Below are 16,064 nucleotides of genomic sequence, written 5' to 3'. Positions count from 1 at the left end.
TGTCCGCAGCACAGTACAGTGGATCCATGTCCACAGCACAGTGCAGTGGATTCTTGTCCGCAGCGCAGTTCATCCTTGCCCGCAGTGCAGTGGATCCATGTCCGCAGCGCAGCACAGTAGATCGTTGTCCGCAGAGCAGCACAGTGGATCCTTGTCCGCCGCGCAGTACAGTGGATCCTTGTCCGCAGCACAGTACAGTGGATCCTTGTCCGTAGCACAGTACAGTGGATCCTTGTCTGCAGCACAGTGCTGTGGATCCTTGTCCGCAGCGCAGTTCATCTTTGTCCATAGCGCAGTACAGTGGATCTTTGTCCGCAGCGCAGTACAGTGGATCCTTGTCTGCAGCACAGTACAGTGGATCCTTGTCCGCAGCACAGTACAGTGGATCCTTGTCCGCAGCACAGTACAGTGGATCCTTGTCTGCAGCACAGTACAGTGGATCCTTGTCCACAGCGCAGTGCATCCTTGTCCGCAGTGTAGTGGATCCTTGTCCGCAGCTCAGTGCAGAGGATCCTTGTCCGCAGTGCAGCGCAGTGGATCCTTGTCAGCAGCGCAGCACAGTGGATCCTTCTCCGCAGCGCAGTACAGTGGATCCTTGTCCGCAGCACAGTACAGTGGATCCTTGTCCGCAGCACAGTACAATGGATCCTTGTCCGCAGCACAGTACAGTGGATCCATGTCCACAGCACAGTGCAGTGGATCCTTGTCCGCAGCGCAGTTCATCCTTGCCCGCAGTGCAGTGGATCCTTGTCCGCAGCTCAGTGCAGTGGATCCTTGTCTGCAGCGCAGTGGATCCATGTCCGCAGCACAGTAGATCGTTGTCCGCAGAGCAGCACAGTGGATCCTTGTCCGCCGCGCAGTACAGTGGATCCTTGTCCGCAGCACAGTACAGTGGATCCTTGTCCGTAGCACAGTACAGTGGATCCTTGTCCGCAGCACAGTACAATGGATCCTTGTCCGCAGCACAGTACAGTGGATCCATGTCCACAGCACAGTGCAGTGGATTCTTGTCCGCAGCGCAGTTCATCCTTGCCCGCAGTGCAGTACAGTGGATCCTTGTCCGCAGCACAGTACAGTGGATCCTTGTCCGCAGCACAGTACAGTGGATCCTTGTCTGCAGCACAGTACAGTGGATCCTTGTCCACAGCGCAGTGCATCCTTGTCCACAGTGTAGTGGATCCTTGTCCGCAGCTCAGTGCAGAGGATCCTTGTCCGCAGTGCAGCGCAGTGGATCCTTGTCCGCAGCGCAGCACAGTGGATCCTTCTCCGCAGCGCAGTACAGTGGATCCTTGTCCGCAGCACAGTACAGTGGATCCTTGTCCGCAGCACAGTACAATGGATCCTTGTCCGCAGCACAGTACAGTGGATCCATGTCCACAGCACAGTGCAGTGGATTCTTGTCCGCAGCGCAGTTCATCCTTGCCCGCAGTGCAGTGGATCCATGTCCGCAGCGCAGCACAGTAGATCGTTGTCCGCAGAGCAGCACAGTGGATCCTTGTCCGCCGCGCAGTACAGTGGATCCTTGTCCGCAGCACAGTACAGTGGATCCTTGTCCGTAGCACAGTACAGTGGATCCTTGTCTGCAGCACAGTGCTGTGGATCCTTGTCCGCAGCGCAGTTCATCTTTGTCCATAGCGCAGTACAGTGGATCCTTGTCCGCAGCACAGTACAGTGGATCCTTGTCCGCAGCACAGTACAGTGGATCCTTGTCTGCAGCACGGTACAGTGGATCCTTGTCCGTAGCACAGTACAGTGGATCCTTGTCCGTAGCACAGTACAGTGGATCCTTGTCTGCAGCACAGTGCTGTGGATACTTGTCCGCAGCGCAGTTCATCCTTGTCCACAGCGCAGTACATATTCATAACCAGCCAGATACAATAAAGCAGCAGCAGCCTAGCATTACCAGGGTGGGAAGGGCCACTGTATCTGGCCTTTCCCCTCCTGATAATACCAGCCTGCGGCCGCCACAGTGGCCGACCATCACTACAGATGGTCAGGTACTGGATCGTACCCGGCTCTTCCCAGCACCCCGGGGTAATAAAGGGGGTTAATGTTAGCCTCTGCACCGGCTAACACTAAGCCTCGCCTTAGCAATGGATGCTGTCAATCAGCCGGCGGCCATTACTAAGGCGGTAATAATATAGTTTAATAAAAAAACAAAGACATAGAAAAAATATTTTATTGAAATTAAAAAGAAAACCCTACACAACCCTCATTAACCGTTTTATTGATAATAACAAAAAAAGCCTCAATCACTAGCCTTCTCAATTTCACTACATATCTGAACAACATCTGGCCAGAGCTACAATTTACTCTGAGCCATAATATATCCAAAATCAACTTCCTTGACACAACCATTATAAAAGATGCATATGGCAATCTCAGTAGTGACCTTTACACCAAAGAAACAGACAAGAATGGTCTATTACACTACTCCAGCTGCCATCCATTGGCAACCAGAAATTCTCTACCAAGATCACAGTATACACGGGTAAACCGCATTGTAGATAATCCATCACTTCTGAGAGAGAGAACATGACAAAGAAGTTTTTGGAAAGAGGTTATCCCAATAGAGTCTTGGAGTCAGCCCAAATACCGAATGTTCCCCATACTCGGGCCAAACCACAACGCATTCCCTTCGTACATGTCTACCATCCATGCACCTATAAGATCCATCACGTCATCAGGAAGCATTGGCCCTTATTACAAGAAGCCTACCCACAAATCACGGAGTTTAAATCCCCCTTCTTACCCTGTCTAAAGAAAACCAAAAATCTTAAAGACAAGATTGTCAGGGCAGATATTGGATCATCCCGTAAAATATCTAGACAGACGTTCCTAAGCACACCTAAGAGGGGTACCTTCCCCTGCAGAAGCTGTCTCCAATGTTCCCACATTATCAGAGGGGATAAAATTCATCATCCATCATCTGGTCAGAGCATCCCGATTAAAGATTATTTTGATTGTAACACTAACTACGTGGTTTACTTGATCAAGTGTCTCTGTGGATTGGCCTACGTAGGAGAGACCACACAGCGGATCAAAGATAGAATCAGCCAACACCAGTCCAACATCAGATGTGGCAAAGTATTACTCCCTATCCCTGCACACTTTGCCCGCCATAAACATAATATTTCCCAACTCATGTTCCAAGTCATTGAACACGTTCCAGCTCATAGAAGAGGGGGTGACAGGATCAATCTACTAAAACGTAGAGAAGCCTACTGGATTCATAAACTCCAGACACTAGAACCTGAATAGGGAATACGAGATCAGCAGCTTCCTGTAAACATTATTCTAAAACGTGACGTTTCCCTACCTTTTAGCTAACTAATTTAGATAATAGATCCCAAGTGTAACTCTACTTATCCAGTTCAATGTATCACCCTTCCTGATTCTGTATATATGTCGTATTGTCAATATACTATACTGTTATTTTATAATTGACATTAATACAACTTGCATCTGTTTTTATCCCAGACTCGATGACTTCCTCTGAGCCTGCCTGCCTGCCTACTACCTACACACCATCTCTATTGACACGGTATCCTTTCCATCCTATGGCATATTAGAGATATCCAGTTCATTTCCCACCCATTGCTGTCCCTAACTGCACTACCAGATATATGCACTAGATGACGCCATAATCACTTTATTAAATATCTCACGGAACAGAACCTTCAATTACTGTTAAATCCCCCACCTATTTATCCATGTACTATCTAGTACATGACTTGGTTTTCTGTTACTTACAGTCTTTAAGGTGTTCTACAAAGTGACAGTGATCTCCCTATATCCGGGACATCCATCCACTCTGAGCATGCGTTCCAAGCCTCACTATCAGTACTCGGTGGAACGCACGGCCATCTTGATTAATGCATTCCACCCATCTAAACACGCCCCCTCCTTACAGCACATAAACCAGGAAGTGACCAGGGAATAACCGCGCCCATGAAGAGCGGTAAGCCGCCGATTACCAATCATAGCAGCGCTACTACCCATTAGTGATACTCCTCAATCGAGTTGCCAGTACGGCTCAGGTAAGGAGCACCTCATCAGAGTGTATGGCGGTCTATACACCCCATTGTATACCACTTCTTTCAACAAGTTTAACTTCAATTGTACTGTTAACTCTCGCCTGCTTTTGGTCTCATCTGTATTGCATACCCCTCTCTATGATGCTTTCTGGCTTACACTGTTTATGATTTTCCAACACCTACTATGTGTACCTCCGTAATGCTCGTTTGTAGGGACCGCCACCTATAGAGACATTCAGGGATAATCGCGGGTTACAGACATGTACACCCCTTCCACTCCAGCTATCCCACCACAAGGAGCTCCCTTCTACTATCCCACTACATTCGTATTTATGGTGACGTAGAATATCGATGTCAGATGGTAACCGACCTATCCGTATGCTCACGAGGTGATGTTATATACGCTACGTATACTTGAAGGTGTACGGCTATCCAGGACACCAGCCATCTCCCTACAGTCATCTGGCACTCCCCCTGATGTGGTGAATGTACCTGGGATTTATAGATCTGTTTCCTCCCATTGTTTTTAAATCCTAATGTCAATTTCATAGTCTTATTTTTGTAAGGAATTACTATGTTAAGATTGACCCAGTTATATGTTCTATATTACATCGAGAATTTCTATGACATATTATGTGATGTTATGATGTGAATGAAGTGACAGCTTTCTATTCTCATGATATGCTCTAATCGTATATACATATTTTTCTAGTGCCCGACGAAGGTCTAAACGACCGAAACGTCGACGTCGCACATATAGCCTATGGCATCCATCTTGAGAATCCAATAAATATAATTTCTGAAACACAAGCAAGGTGTGCCGACTACAATTCTTAACCTACATCTGGGTTGGGACCCTACCTCGAGCACCCAAGGATACCGGTGCTATCTGAACACACCATAAATAAAAAAAAAGCCGTCATCGAAGTAGTCCTGGAATCTGCCGTAGTTCAACGACCGAACCTGTAAGAAAACACACAAAAAAAAAACGATTAGTAACACATGTGTTAGGCTTAGATACAGGGCCCATGTGTGATACTGTCTGTGGGACCCTGTATCTAAGCCTACCACAACGTAGGCTTAGATACAGAGTCCAGCAGACAGTAATCTTATACAGTATAAGATTACTGTGTGCTGGGGCCCTGTATCTAAACCTACAGTGTGGTAGGCTTATATACAGGGCCCATCAGACAGGATCACACATGGGCCATGTATCTAAGCCTACCATGTGATTGTCTTAGATACAGGGCCCAGCAGACAGGATCACACAATCTGTGATCCTGTCTCATGGGCCCCCTAAGCCTGATACATCGTAGGCTTAGGGGTTGTGCAGTCCCTAAACATTGATGGCCTATCCACAGGATAGGCCATCAATAGCTGATGTGTCTCCCGGGACCCACAAATCAGCTGTTTTGAAAGGGCCACAGCACTCGAGAGCTGCTTCCCCTTCATTTCACTACTCGCTCACACTGTGAATCGCCGACACCGATTCACAGTGTGACCTTAATGAAGTGACCGTAATGAAGGGGAGCAGCTCTCCTACGAGTGCTGCGGCCCCTTCAAAACAGCTGATTGGCGGGTCCCAGGAGTCGGACCCCGCCAGTCAGGGCTAATCTTACCTTCCTCTTCAGCCGCGGCGGTAGTTCTGTCGTCTCTATGCTGTGCACGGCGCATAGTGCTGTGACGTAATGCGCTGCGCACAGCGTTTGACGTCAGGACCTCTGCTGCCATCCGGAACCAGGAAGGTAAGTACAGTCTGTTACTATAGTAACAGGGGCCCGCAGCCCGAGTTACTATAGTAACTTTTTATTGATGTGGTGCGGGGGGCTGTGGGCCCCCTGGCTTCGGGGCCTGGTCGCAATTGCGACCACTGCGACCCCTATAGCTACGCCAGTGATCCCAACTTCAAAAATGGTTTTTATACCGAAATGTCGTCCCACTGAGAACTATGTAGAGTATCTGCACTCAAGACTTGGTTGGGGCTCCAATTCTGCATGAATTACTGCATCAATGTGGCGTGTCATGGTTGTGATCAGCCTGTGGCACTGCTGAGGTGTTATCAATGCGGCGTGCCATGAGGGCGATCAGCATGTAGCATTGTTGAGGTGGTATCAATGTGGCGTGGCATGGAGGCAATCAGCCTGTGGCACTGCTGAGGTGTTATCAATACGGCGTGGCATGGAGGCAATCGGCCTGTGGCAATGCTGAGGTGTTATCAATGTGGCATGGCATGGAGGCGATCAGCCTGTGGCACTGCTGAGGTGATATCAATGTGGCGTGGCATGGAGGTGATCAGCCTGTGGCACTGCTGAGGTGTTAGGGAAGTCCAGGTTGTATGATATCGGCCTTCAGCTCGTCTGCATTGTTGGGTCTGGTGTCTCATCTTCCTCTTGACAATACCCTATAGATTCTCTATGTGGTTCAGGTCGGACGAGTTTGCAGGCCAATAAAGCACAGTGATACTATGGTTATTACACCTGGTGTGATGGTGCATTATGTGTGTTTTATTGTGAGTCCTCAGCAGAGAGGGATGACTCTGTAATGACGTACCATAGTTCGCGTCTACGGCCTATGGACATCAGACAAGTCAGAGGTGAAGTCCACAAGACATAAAGTGACCTCATTGTCCAGTCTCCAAAGGGGGTCATCAGGAGGCACCACAGTATATTCAGCTCAGGTGCAGACCAGCAAACAAGGGTGATCCAATTATCTTCCCCATTGTGTTCTCATCCCGGCTGTGGCAATACACATGATAGCACAAAGGACCACAACTCACATACAGACAGTGAAACGGAAAAGATGTTCCTCCCCCTGAGGGGATATAAGGGTTTGTCCTGGGGAGGATGGAGAGCTTCTGGATTTAGACCTTCAGGAGAGCTGAAGTTGAGGCCAGCGCTCTGAAGATGTTCCTGGGATTACCTTATTTTGTGGACTGTGTGTTGTTCCTGCATTGAATGTGACTTGTTCTATCAGCATTGGATGCAATAAACCCTGTTGGAGTTGCCCTGTCGTCACTGGCTCTGTTGATCGTGTATTAACTTAACGAACCCCATGACAACTGTTGTCAGAAGTGGGATCAACAGAGCGCAGCCCCATGGAGAACCACCCAGCGAATGAGTTCCGGAACTGGACCGTACTTAGTCTCCAAGAACGAGTCCGAGAACTTGGCCTGAACTACCAGGGACTGTCTAAAGAGCCATTAATTGATCTACTGGTGAGTGCTAGCCAGGTGACCTCCTCCCATGTGGCTAATGGACATGCTCCGGAGACAGGGGCTCTTACCACTAAAAGCCAATGGTTGGTGTGGTACGAGGAAGAAATGGCAGCTCTGGGATCAATCGTTACTCCGGAGTATCAGTTGGAAGCTGCTAACATGGCAAAACATAGACAAGCTGGAATGGAGGCCGAAAGAGTGCAGAATATTACCTGGGGTGAGAACCGGAGAATCCAGGAAACTTTACGGGTCACCCGGAAGGAATTCAAGCCGTTTAATGAGGAAACTGGGGATGTGGAAGGGTTTTTCCAGGACTTTGAACAGCAGTGCGCCCTGCTGGATGTACCCACCTCTGATTGGATGAGTGTTTTAGTGGGGCTCCTGGAAGGGGGAGCCGCAGAAGCATACCGGACCATAGACGCACAGTGGAACCGGGACTATGACATTGTGAAACAAACTATTTTGGACTACTATGCTGTCACCCCAGACTCACATCGGGCTCAATTCTGAGACCTTCCCTGTACTGCTGGAGGATCTTTTAGGATGTATGCCCATAAAATGTCCCGGGCGTGTCGGAGATGGCTGGAAGCCGAGAGCGCCTTCACTGTGGATGATATTCTGCAAGCGTTCCGGAAAGAACAGTTTTATACCAAGTGCCCCCAGGAAATACGGGAATGGGTCCGCAAACGTAAGCCACCAACATTGAATAGAGCTGCAGCCCTGGCTGATGAGGCACTTTCCATCAAACCTCAGTGGAGGAGGCTGCTGGACAATAAACCTCAACCTAACCCAGCCCCGAGGGCACCTCCTGTCATATACGGCCCTCAACCCATCCGCAGGCCAATACCACAACCATGCCAACCAATCCAGGGGCCCCACAATTCCGACCGCGATATGGAGGGATCTCAGAAAGGAAGTGTTATGGGTGCGGTCAGCCTGGCCACTTACAGTCTAGGTGCCCCTCAAGAAATCGAAGGGAGCTCCGACCTTTCCCCCCTCCCACTGGGCATCTTATGCACTCTATCCTGCCGGAGGAAGAGTTACCACCACCCCCACCAGAGTGGACTACCAAAACCTGCATCACGGAGACCCCCTCTGGCTTATATGGCATTCAGCCCCTTGCACAAAGTTACCCAGAGCAAAGGCAGCGCCATCTGCAGGATATTTTGATTGATGGATACAAGATGACTGGCTTTAGAGACACTGGGGCGTTCCTGACCATTGCTGACCCCCGTGTGGTTCGGCCAGAGGCAATCCATCAAGGCCCAGGAATACCCATCGCACTGGCAGGGGGTACTCGCAAATATATCCAGAAGGCTGCTGTACATTAGGATTATGGTTACGGAGAAAGACTGTGTTGGATTGGAGTTATGGGTGGACTTCCCGCAGATGTTCTCCTTGGGAATGACCTTGGGGAATTACAGTGCCATTTTGTGGGAGCTGTCACCCGTAACCAAGCTGCCCAAGCACAGAGAGTTTCGGCATCGACTGTGGAGCAGCCTCTAGGACCCCCAACTGAACTGTATAGGCTGCAGCTACTCCAACTGGCTCATGACATCCCCTTATCGGGTCATGAAGGTAGGAAACAGACAGAGAAAAGAATCACCCACAACTTTTACTGGCCTGGCGTTTCACAATCAGTAGTTCGATACTGCCGTACCTGTGATGTTTGCCAACGGATGCGACATCCAGGTGTCCGTCACAAGGTACCCATGCAATCCTTTGGCGCACCCCAGCAGAACAGGGAAACGGTTTATTCTGACGGTGGTGGATTATGCCACCCGCTATCCTGAGGCCGTGGCTCTGTCCAGCATTACAGCAATGAAGGTGGCAGAGGCTCTTGTTACCATCTTTACCCAAGTAGGGTTCCCCAGTGAAATACTATCAGACCAAGGAACTCAGTTCATGTCAGACATGGTCCAGTCTCTCTGGCACACCTGTGGCGTCCGAGTCATTCGCACCACCCCATACCACCCCCAAACCAATGGACTGTGTGAACGTTTCAATGGAACCCTAAAAAATATGCTACGCGCCTTTGCAGACACTGAACGGGACTGGGAGCAATACCTGCCACATCTCCTGTTTGCCTACTGGGAGGTGCCCCAAGAGTCAACCGAATTTTCCCCTTTCGAACTGCTCTATGGTCGGAAGGTCCGTGGGCCCCTGACCCTTCTAAAGGAATACTGGGAGGGAGATATCACCGACACTGGAGTACCTGTCATTCCGTATGTTCTGGAATTTCGAGATCGCCTTACACGACTAGCTACCTTGGCTAAAGAACACCTGCAACAGGCCCTGTACCGGCAGAAGACCTGGTATGATCGGAAAGCCAGGACCCGTGAGTTTATTGAAGGACAACAAGTGCTTATGATTAACGCTGTCCCTGCCAACAAGCTGCAAGCAACATGGGATGGTCCTTACCGAGTTATCCGAAAACTTAATGACACTAACTACGTCATTGCCATGGACCCTAGAGGCCGGCGACAAAAGACTGTCCACATCAACATGCTGAAAGAGTACCATGACCGGTCCCTGCCTGTTTTGGCTGTCTGCTGTCTCCCTAGTGATAAGGAAGGAGACGACTCCCTACCAGACTTTCTGCATCTGGCTCGAGCTGGGGGTACTCTGAACCAAGTGCCCCTAGGACTCCATCTGTCAGATATCCAAAAGAATGATATTCTCGCTTGGTGGGACCAAGAGCTTCCGCTTTCTCCGCAGCACCTGGACTGACAACTCTCACCAGTCACCCTGTGGAAACTCCAGGACAACGCCCCATCCAGCAGGCCCCCTACCAAGTTCCAGAGGCTGTTCGGGACATGATCAAAAGTGAACTGGCGGACATGAAACAACTTGGGATTATTAGGCCTTCCCAGAGCCCCTGGGCCTCCCCTGTGGTACTGGTGCCCAAAAAGGATGGCACAATGCGATTCTGTGTAGATTACCGGCGCCTAAACGATGCCACCAAAAGTGACGCGTACCCTATGCCCCGGATTGACGATCTACTGGATTGGCTGGCCAGTGCTTGATTTGTAACTACATTAGACTTGAGCAAGGGGTACTGGCAGATACCCCTAATAGAGGATGCCCGGGAGCGATCTGCGTTTATTACCCCCTTTGGACTCTTTGAGTTCCTGGGAATACCCTTTGGGATGAAAAATGCCCCAGCAACCTTCCAAAGATTGGTAGACCGGCTGCTAGAACAATGTCAGGACTTTGCCTGTGCATACTTGGATGATATTGCCATTTTCAGAACATCATGGGAGGAACATCTTAAACACTTGGGCATAGTGCTAGACCATATTCTTGCAGCAGGACTGACAATTCGCCCTGATAAATGCCAGTTGGGTATGGCTGAGGTGCAGTATCTTGGGCACAGAGTAGGAGGTGGGACCCTAAGACCTGAGCCTGCCAAGGTGGAAGTTATTAGCAACTGGCCTACCCCTCAAACTAAGAAACAAGTACTGGCCTTTTTGGGGACCGCTAGTTACTACCGAAAATTTGTTTCTCATTTCAGTGCCAATAAGTGACCTGACCCGCAAAAACATGCCAAGGATGGTGACGTGGGCACCTTCCTGCGAGGAAGCCTTTACAGCATTAAAGACGGCTCTCACGACTGCCCCTGTCTTGGCCGCACCAGAGTACAAGCGCAGGTTCCTTGTGTAGACTGATGCGTCCACCTACGGGATTGGAGCAGTTCTTAGCCAGATAGACAGGGCTGGGCATGATCATCCAGTTGCTTTCATAAGTCGTAAACTACTGGATCGGGAAGTTGCCTATGCTACTATTGAAAAAGAGTGCCTTGCCATCGTATGGGCTCTCAAAAAATTACAGCCATACCTGTATGGCAGAGACATTATAATTGTAACGGATCACAACCCCCTCACATGGCTGAACCGAGTGTCAGGGGACAATGGCCGCTTACTGCGGTGGAGCCTGTCCTTACAACCTTACAGCTTCTCCATCCAATACAAACGGGGAAGCCAACACCAGAACGCTGATGGACTGTCCCGACAAGAAGAGCCATAGACTTCCCTTCCCCCCTGAACCGTTCGAGGAACCCGGCAACTGTTGGGAATTGTTCTGTGGTCCTACAATGTGGATCAGTGGGCACTACGAGTGAGGTGGCCAGCGGCCTGTGGAGGCCACATGGCCAGCTCACTTATTATATGAGGGGAGAGGTTGTGATGGTGCATTATGTGTGTTTTATTGTGAGTCCTCAGCAGAGAGGGATGGCTCTGTAATGACGTACCACAGTTCGTGTCTACGGCCTATGGACATCAGACAAGTCAGCGGTGAAGTCCACAAGACATAAAGTGACCTCATTGTCCAGTCTCCACAGGGGGTCATCAGGAGGCACCACAGTTATATTCAGCTCAGGTGCAGACCAGCAAACAAGGGTGATCCAATTATCTTCCCCATTGTGTTCTCATCCCAGCTGTGGCAATACACATGATAGCACAAAGGACCACAACTCACAGACAGTGAAACTGAAAAGATGTTCCTCCCCCTGAGGGGATATAAGGGTTTGTCCTGGGGAGGATGGAGAGCTTCTGGATTTAGACCTTCAGGAGAGCTGAAGCTGAGGCCAGCACTCTGAAGATGTTCCTGGGATTACCTTATTTTGTGGACTGTGTGTTGTTCCTGCATTGAACGTGACTTGTTATATCAGCATTGGATGCAATAAACCCTGTTAAGGTTTCCCTGTCATCACTGGCTCTGTTGATCGTGCATTAACTTAACGAACCCCATGACACCTGGTATTGGTACTTTTGGCAGTGTGGGCAGGTGCCAAGTCCTGCTGGAAAATGAAGTCAGCATCTCCATAAAGCATGTCAGCAGAGGGAAGCATCAAATGCTCGAAAATTTCCCGGTAGACGCTGCGTTAACTGTAGACTTCATATAACACAGTAGTCCAACACTGCTGTTCAGTGTCCACAGTCCTGTTTTCAGATGAAAGTAAATTTTTCACTTCATTTGGAAATCTCTGTATCAGAGTCTGGAGGAAGAGTGGAGAGGCGTCAATCCAAGTTGCTTGCTGTCCAGTGTGAAGTTTCCACAGTCAGTGATGGTTTGGGGGCAGTGTCATCTGCTGGTGCTGTATATATATGTAATGAGCTTGGTTCTGGTGTTGTATATATGTACTGAGCTTGGTTCTGGTTCTCTATATATGTATGAGCTTGGTTCTGGTGTTGTATATATGTACTCACCTTGGTTTTGACACTGAATATATGTATGAGCTTGGTTCTGGTGCTGTATGTATTTATGTATTGAGTTTTGTTCTGGTGCAGTATATATGTATTGAACTTGGTTCTGGGGTTGTATATATGTACTGAGCTTGGTTCTGGGGATGTATATATGTACTGAGCTTGGTTCTGGAGCTGTATATATGTACTGAGCTTGGTTCTGGTGTATATATGTACTGAGCATGGTTCTGATGTATATATTTACTGAGCTTGGTTCTGATGTATATATGTACTGAGCTTGGTTCTGATGTATATATGTACTGAGCTTGGTTCTGGTGCTGTACATATGTACTAAGCTTTATTCTGGCGCTGTATATATGTATGAGCTTTGTTCTGGTGCTGTATGTATGTACTGAGCTTGGTTCTAATGCTGTATATATGTACTGAGCTTGATTCTGTTGCTGTATATATGTACTGAGCTTGGTTCTAGTGCTGTATATATGTACTGAGGTTTGTTCTGGTGCTGTATATATGCACTGAGCTTTGTTCTGGTGTTGTATATATGTAATGAGCTTTGTTATGGTGTTTGTACATATGTACTGAGGTTGGTTCTGGCGCTGTGTATATATATACTCCTTGCTTCTGGGGATGTATATACAGTGAAGGAAATAAGTATTTGATCCCTTGCTGATTTTGTACGTTTGCCCACTGTCAAAGACATGAACAGTCTAGAATTTTTAGGCTAGGTTAATTTTACCAGTGAGAGATAGATTATATTTAAAAAAAAAAACAGAAAATCACATTGTCAAAATGATATATATTTATTTGCATTGTGCACAGAGAAATAAGTATTTTAACCCTTTGGCAAACAAGACTTAATACTTGGTGGCAAAACCCTTGTTGGCAAGCACAGCAGTCAGACATTTTTTGTAGTTGATGATGAAGTTTGCACACATGTTAGATGGAATTTTGGCCCACTCCTCTTTGCAGATCATCTGTAAATCATTAAGATTTCAAGGCTGTCGCTTGGCAACTCGGATCTTCAGCTCCCTCCATAAGTTTTCGATGGGATTAAGGTCTAGAGACTGGCTAGGCCACTCCATGTCCTTAATGTGCTTCTTTTTGAGCCACTCCTTTGTTGCCTTGGCTGTATGTTTCGGGTCATTGTCGTGCTGGAAGACCCAGCCACGAGCCATTTTTAATGTCCTGGTGGAGGGAAGGAGGTTGTCACTCAGGATTTGACGGTACATGGCTCCATCCATTCTCCCATTGATGCGGTGAAGTAGTCCTGTGCCCTTAGCAGAGAAACACCCCCAAAACATAATGTTTCCACCTCCATGCTTGACAGTGGGGACGGTGTTCTTTGGGTCATAGGCAGCATTTCTCTTCCTCCAAACACGGCGAGTTGAGTTAATGCCAAAGAGCTCAATTTTAGTCTCATCTGACCACAGCACCTTCTCCCAATCACTCTCAGAATCATCCAGATGTTCATTTTCAAACTTCAGACGGGCCTGTACATGTGCCTTCTTGAGCAGGGGGACCTTGCGGGCACTGCAGAATCGCTTGGATAGGTAAAAGCATTACGAAGTTATTACCACATAAAGTGAAACATGTCAGATTTGAAATATGAGGCTCTGTCAAGAAAGTCAAAAGTGGCCAAAGCGGGAAGGGGTTATTATAGATAAATGTAAAGTTATGCATTTTGGGTACCAACAATCTGCATGCATTATATGTCCTAGGGGGAGCTACACAGGGGGAGCTACACTGGGGGAGTCACTTGTTGAGAAGGATCTGGGTGTACTTGTAGAACATAAACGAAATAACAGCATGCAATGTCAGTCAGCTGCTTCTAAGGCCAGCAAGATATTGTCATGTATTAAAAGAGGCCTGGACTCGCGGGACAGGTATATAATATTACCACTTTACAAAGCATTAGTGCGGCTTCATCTAGAATATGCAGTTCAGTTCTTGGCTCCAGTTCATAGGAAGGATGCCCAGCAGGGACAATAGATGGCTTTAAAAAAGGCTTAGATCATTTCCTAGAATGAAAAAAATATCAGCTCCTATGTGAATGTGTAGAATTTTTGTTTCATCTCTTCCCTTTTCCCATCCTTTGGTTTAACTTGATGGACAGGTGTCTGTTTTCAACCGTTGTAACTATGTAATAGGCTACACAAGGTGAATGTGTTGAATGTACTCCTCCTATGTAGCGCCGTTCTGTTAATTTTTTTTACCTTATTACTTTTTTTTTATTTTTCCCATGGAACTGGATGAGAATATTTCAGCAGTTCCTCCAATCCTTTATGACTTCACGTTATCTTTCGACAATTCCCTTCACATTTACAGTGTGGAATTTCTATTTATTTTTTGTTCATGGCTTTAGTCAGAAGAATCTTAACATAATCTCTACATTCCTGAGCAAATATGAAACAACCTTTGGGTCTTATTTACGGGACAAATGTCTACAGGGAACTTGGCCTCAGGACAAATGGTTAAGATCTTCAAATTACCAGGAATTGAGAGCGGTCTGGAAAACCGCAAAATTGACCTTTCTACAATCAAGACATCACCATATCAAGATTCTGTCTGACAATACTATTTATGTCATCTGGGCCAAGGAAAATCTGTCCCTCTCATCATTCCCTCTAAAAGGATCAGAAAACATGGTTGTGGACATCCTAAGCCGGAAAAATCTAGATCTGAGGCCTTAAACCAAGACTTTCTTTTTTAGGAAAATGGATCTAGTGTATGCCCATTCACGGCAACCTCCCGATTCATTCTCCGCCATGATGCAGCAGCCTACTCATCATGCAGGTCAGGGGAACCCTGTTTTTTACATATGTGCAGGGTCCCCGAGATGGGACCTGCATCTACCAGACATTTACAGCATATCCTGTGTTTGGAATACTCCTTTATTCTGCAGCATTCTCACATTGCAGGTTCCCGCTTCTCTGTTTATGAGGTGTCATGACACTTTGTCTTGTCTCCAAGGCAGCCAATCCTTACCATGTGATGTGACATCATTGCCTTGTAAACAGACAGATAACCCATTTTAGGTACATTGATATAACCCAATTCAACGAACACCGAAAATAACAAAAAACATTGAGAAACAAGCACTTTATTACAAAATAAAATTCTAACAACACAACGTTACACATAAGGTTTAGTGTAAGATGATGGGAGATCATTGCGCGGCTGTGTCAGGACAGGAGCGGTAGTTCATGTAAACCCTGATCGGTGGATTGTAACAGAACTATAAAGTTTTTTCATGTGTAAGGTGAAACCCTAACGTCGTTTTATTCTTACTCACAATCATTATCTTACCCTTCAAAACTACACATGTATGGACCCTGCAGTGTCTAAGTCTCCTACTACAGTCACGTAAAGAGACCCTATGTAATCTTTTTTCTTTACATCTGTTGACATGTGTATTAATATTTAATCTTCATTCATACAGTCTAAAAATATGAAAGAAAAATTCATAAAGTGAATTTGCAATAACTTTTTAACAAAAAAAAAACCCACCTACCAGATATGCCACTTCCTTGTACGGCTCAAATACCTGGTTCTGCCCCTTTGGCAAAAACAACCTCCAGCAGGCGTTTCTTTTTTAAGGCCTCATTTACA

This window comes from Rhinoderma darwinii, unplaced genomic scaffold (genome assembly GCF_050947455.1).
Source record: "Rhinoderma darwinii isolate aRhiDar2 unplaced genomic scaffold, aRhiDar2.hap1 Scaffold_4526, whole genome shotgun sequence".
NCBI classification, from domain to species: domain Eukaryota; kingdom Metazoa; phylum Chordata; class Amphibia; order Anura; family Rhinodermatidae; genus Rhinoderma; species Rhinoderma darwinii.
Note: the sequence above shows the minus strand (reverse complement) of the source record.